This window comes from Triticum aestivum, chromosome 1B (genome assembly GCF_018294505.1).
Source record: "Triticum aestivum cultivar Chinese Spring chromosome 1B, IWGSC CS RefSeq v2.1, whole genome shotgun sequence".
Lineage (NCBI taxonomy): Eukaryota > Viridiplantae > Streptophyta > Magnoliopsida > Poales > Poaceae > Triticum > Triticum aestivum.
In genome coordinates this window covers 78,811,191-78,817,190 of record NC_057795.1, presented here as the reverse complement: position 1 = coordinate 78,817,190, position 6,000 = coordinate 78,811,191, and the positions used below count along the sequence as shown (strand labels likewise).

General features: G+C 44.9%; 1 pseudogene; it reads right to left on the bottom strand.

Moving 5' to 3' along the window:
• Positions 1-324: 324 nt before the first annotated feature.
• The window catches only part of LOC123077350 (uncharacterized), a 28,536-nt pseudogene continuing 22,860 nt past the window's right edge, over positions 325-6,000 (bottom strand).

Here is a 6,000-nt window from a genome sequence, read left to right as displayed (position 1 = left end):
ATTCTAACCATTTTACATGTTGGAATCATTTTAATCTGATGCACGGTTGTTGAGTTATTAAATACATGAAGTGCAAGGGGGTTTCTGCAAATTTGTTAATTCGCTGGATAAATAGATAAATTCGCAGGCGAGAAAAAAAAATTCACGGGCCGAATCTGACTAGGCCAAGTGTACAGGAGAGGGCTGGAGGGGGGCTGCTCACCCATGGGCCAAGCCCAGTCGGTGGAGAGGGGAAGCAGGAGGCTGGAAGGGGGTGCGCGGAGCTGGGCCTCGCGGGCGAAGGGAGCTGGGCCCGCGCGGCTGTGACCCAGCCGACGCTCGCGGTCAACGGGGACTGGATCGAGCGGAAGTGTTCTGCTCGTGTTTGTGGAGGAAGCAGACGGACGCGGGGCGCTTGCCGTAGGTCGACGGGGCGGGGCGAGGAACGGCAGCGCGGTGGCGGGATGTGAGCTTGGCAGGGGCGCGGACGAGGGCCCTTTCCGGCTGGATCCAAGGCGGAGCAACCGGATTTGAGGAGGCCGTCGGCCAGGGCATCAGGTGGAGCTGCAAGGCCAGGCGGAAGCAGGTGATGGTGGAGAGGATCCTGGCGAGGTCGAGGTCGTCAGATCTGGGGGCGCCAGCGTGGATCCGAGAGCGGGGGTTCCATTCTCGGCGCCGAAATGGAGGTGGGATGCACCGGCAGGGGAGCTTCGAGTTGTTCGGGCACCCATGGGTCTCCTGTTGACGAACAGAGACAAAGGGAGCGATATGAGACAGTGAGAGAGAGAGGCAAGCACGGGGAAGGAGGAAGGGGCGCGGGTGAGGGTGACGGACTAGTCATGGGTCGCCGGTAGCGGCCGGTCCGACGAGGCGCGCGGGAGGAGAGGCAGGGGAGAAGGAGCAAGGCAGCGCTGCTGCTTCGGTTGGGGATTGAAGAGGGGCCGCAGGATTGGTCCGGCGGGGAATTCCTGGGAGAGGAGGTGGGTGGATCGGGATGGATCCCGAGGAAGATGCTGAGAGAGAGTGGCGGCGGCGGGACGAATGGAATGGATGGGATGGCCCGGACTAGGGTTTGCATGCTTATATATAGCTGGTGTATTAGGGGAGGGGTTAATCCGGTCCGTCCGGTCGAAATCGGGGGGTTGAGAGTAAATAGGTAGGGAGTCCAAAAACGAAAATGGAGATGTTTTATAGATATTTGGAGATGATCCGGACCCATTGGTCATGACAACCCGGGTCGGGTCCGGGAGAAGTTTCGGACGCGCGCGAGGGGTTTGAGTAAAGAGTAGAGGGGTCAAATGGCCAGACAAGAGGGAATCGAAAACACGGTTAGACTCGGATCGGTCAACGAAGGCAAGGGGGAAATGCGGCAACTACGAACGACTACGAGTTTAAAACATGACGGCAACGGAGTGCCGATGCAATGCGAATGATGCAATGATTGAATGCAAGACATGAACAAAATGCAAAACAAACAAAAAACAAAAAAAACAAAAACCCAACCACGGATGAAAATAACATATCGCATCTCCGGAAAAGGCAAGAGTTGGAGTTACGAATATGGAAAGTTGTATCCGGGGCGTTACAACACTCCACCACTACGAGAGGATCTCGTCCCGAGATCTAGGATGGCACCGGAGAGAAACGGAAGAGGAAGAGAAGAGGTAAAACTAAGTTGCTTCTTCGACAAACGAGTGAAACCATGAACCTTGAGAGGTGAGCAAAATGAAAGAAAGAAAACAACGTAGATGAACAAAGTTGAAAACACTCCATTAGAAACGAGGAACAAGGGATACATTGAGAACCAAGAGGTTTAGTGATAAGATAGATATTGAAACCACTCCGGTTAAAAATAGATAGAGAAGGAATAAGATTGATATAATTTGGGCAGCACTCCGACTGAAAGAAGAAGGAAAACTTGATAAGATGAAAAGCACTTGAAGAGCTGACACAACACTCCAGTTAAATGGATAATAAAGAGAATAACATGATCTTGACAAAACAAGACGAAGAGTGAAAATCGCAACATCACAATGCCTCCGGAAGAAAGAATAGAAGATAGATCATTGGAATAACAGAATGGAGAAGAAAATGCCAACTTCTGCCACAAAAGAACTTGTAGAGCACCCTTCCAAAAAGGTTATAACGGAGTTGTTGGAAAACCAACAACGAAAAGAATAAGCTTGTAGTGGGCTTATGGAAAACATCTCGAGACTGTGAGGTGACAACCGGCCACTAACAAAAACAATTGATTGGTTGAGATCAATGAAGATAAGAGAAACTTCTTTCACCAAGAGGATAACTGGAGAACTTGGGTCATTGATAAGCACCACAATTAGCAACATTCCTTAGGGAAGGCTTTAGGTGTAACCTAAACCAAGATAACTCCAAGGAAGAAAGTGATGGGTTTAAAAGATGTCATTCTTGAAAACTTGTGAATCATGAAACACGAAGGGAATTGTCAAGAATGGCATAACACCACCTCAAGAGATAAGGTAGAAAGAATTGCACTTTGGAATGCAAGATGAAGAATACTTGAGCTCCTCAAAACAAAACATGTGTTGAGCACCATGTTTATTTTAGAGTGTAGCTTGGCAGATCATAGCTTCGAGAGAAATCTTGAAGAACAATTGAAGAATGAAAAGAATCCTTGAGGAACCACCATGTAGAGCCTCCATGAAGAACTCCGGTAATAAAAGGATGATAAAAAGAAAGAGAAGTTGAAAACACAAGGTGAAGCCTTGCAATGATTTAGATGGAGCTTCGTGATGATATAACCGAGAGAACTTGGAACTCCAGAAAGAAAAGATGAACACTAGGACCGAGAATTACTTCATCATGAACAATCTCTGGAAGAAAAGAATTGAATCACCTTGAGGAAATAAGAATAAGATTTATTGTATGATTATCCTTCATCAAATTAAATTGATGACAAGCAATGGATTTGGCATACTACTTATCCCCGTAGAAAGGATTAAGAGAGATATAGCGTGAACTTGAGGAAGGTCTTCAACGACCACCGGTAGGATTGAAACAACGATAGAACGAGTGAATTGATAGGATAACGAAGGGAGAGAAATCTTGAAGGAACCACCGTAAGAATTGAAAATGAACATAGCAAAGGCACAATTCACCAGAAAAATGAAGATACTTGAGGGGATTTAGATACATGAGAACGAAGAGGTCATGAACTGATTAGAGGATATTTGAATGATTCACCGGTAAGATTTGGAGAACAAGAGCTGAAGGCTGAGAATGAATAAGCCCGAAATGACGGCCTTCCTAGGAATAAAATGGAAAGAACTCACAAAATGCTTTGTATGGGTGAAAAGAATTCTCACAATCGAAAACAATTATGAGGATGGCATGAAGCTAGAACCATGAATCTTCAAGAGAATGGACCAAGATTTAGAGGAAGCACTTCTTCGGTCTTCACATGTTGAGAATGATGACGAGAACCACCCTGAATTTTTGGAGATACTCCGGGAGAATGAAAAACAAAGAGGTTGAGCCAACAAGGAAAAATAATTTGAAATCGATCTTGGAAAACATCTGACTAATGAAATTCATTCTTATGTCACACTTGAAAAGAATTAGTGAATGGCTTCGGGAAAATTAGAAGAGTCAGATAAGATCCTGGGAAAAGACCTGTGGGTTAGGGCCCACTCAAAAGAAAACACCGTTGGAAAATGATTTTAAAGAGAAATTGCACCGGTTGAATTAAATGGCTTGAATGAGATTACAATGTCCAAATAGCTTGAACGGATTAAGAATGGAAACACCAATCTTCTGAGATATCTTCAACACTCCGGAACAAATGAATAGCAAGAGGTGAGTGATTAAGAGGTGCATCGACATGAGAAAGCATTAGGAACGAGGAAAGGAATATGATCAACATGGAAAGCTTGAAATGGATCCACCGGAGAAGAAACAACAATGAAGGATGATGAACTTGAAACTGTTGAGCATCTTCATGGGAAATCACCAGATAAGAACATTGAAAGAAAAGAATGAAGAGACTTCTCACAAATAAAAGGATACATGATTAAGAAATCTGAGTCCTTGAAGAAAAAGGATGGGAGGGCGGGGAAAACAAAGACAACTTGGGATGGATGAAACAAACACTGTTGAGAAAACTTAGAATTGATCTTGCGGATGGGGAGAATGATGGGATCATCTCAAAGAGAAGCGCACCGGTTGGAAAATAATTAACATGACAACCTCAATGATCAAGAAGGATTAGCACTCCCATAGAAATATGAGAACACCATTTAGGGAAGGTATGGATTCAACATTTGACTTCGAAGCAACTCGAATACCACAAATAAAACAAAACAAAGGATTTGGCTTGCAGAATAAGCCGGAACAAATACATATGATAGAGATTTAACCAATCCCATATCATGCATCTGTCGGAAAGATATTCTAGGAGCTACTTGAATTCCCACCTATAAAACTCCCGAAAGTTTTTGGTTATGCAATCTGGTGTTGGGGATACAGGGGAAGCAATATATCTCACCCAAACTAACAATACCTACATCCAGCTATATCCATCCGTCAACACATAACCAAGAAAACTCCGGAAATCCTGTACCTCAACCTTCAAAAAGCATCTGTTATACGAGTTATGGCAATACTCCCGAACTCCCCAGTACTGGGTGACGTCGAGGTTATCTCACCAACAACTGCATAAAAGAGATTTTCGATGTCGGCAAAACTCAGGTATTGCAGAACTGCAATGATAAAATTGTGACGACAAAACCTCGGAGCTCAACTCCCCGGGTCACTGCCACATAAAAGATAGGAGGCACCAAGAACAATGTTCTCGTCACAAAACCATCGGAACGATTCCAAGATACCCGCGTGATCCTAAAAAAATTTAGTGAAATTTGAGGGGAGGAAAGTCAAAACATCTACGTCAAGAGACCTCATCAGAGAGACGAAGGGGCTGAGGAGTAAAAAGAATCCTACTCTCTGATATATATAATCCTAAGACTCAAAATAGTTTTTTCTAGACTCAACAACGGCTAACAATCAAGGGGGCTCCTATGGTCGGTCGAGGCTCTGATTACCAACTTGTCACGCCCAATATGCGATACTATCCTAAAGAGACTTGAAGGTCCCACCAAGGATAGAACCGCATATCGAAACGCTTTTGCAAGGTGGATATCATTACATCAACATTACATAATAGATGGGGATACATACAAAAGGCATACAATGCCACACGAATAAAACATCATCTTACATAAGATCAACATCCGACTACGGATGAAACACAAACAGAAACTCAAACGACATCCAACCTGCTAGCCCAGGCTGCCGACCTGGAACCTGTCCCCTGATCGAAGAAGAAGCAGAAGAAGAACTCCAAGACAAGCAAACATCGCTCTCGCATCATGATCATCGCATAACCTGTACCTGCAACTGTTGTTGTAGTAATATGTGAGCCACGAGGACTCAGCAATCCCATTACCATGGGTATCAAGACTAGCAAAGCTTAAAGGGAAAGGAAGGGGTAAAGTGGTGAGGTTGCAGCAGCGACTAAGCATATATGGTGGCTAACATACGCAAATAAGAGCGAGAAGAGAAGCAAATGGAACGGTCGTGAAGCTAGCAATGATCAAGAAGTGATCCTGAACTCCTACTTACGTCAAACATAACCCAGAAACCGTGTTCACTTCCCGGACTCCGCCGAAAAGAGACCATCACGGCTACGCACACGGTTGATGCATTTTAATTTAGATCTTGTGTCAAGTTATCTACAATCGGACATTAACAAATTCCCATCTGCCGCATAACCGCGGGCACGGCTTTCAAAAGTTTATACCCTGCAGGGGTGTCCCAACTTAGACCATGATAAGCTCTCGCAATCAACGAAGGATATACCTTCTCCCAGGAAGACCCGATCAGACTCGGAATCCCGGTTTACAAGACATTTCGACAATTGTAAAACAAGACCAGCAAAGCCGCCCGGATGTGCCAAAAAATCCCGATAGGAGCTGCACATATCTCGTTCTC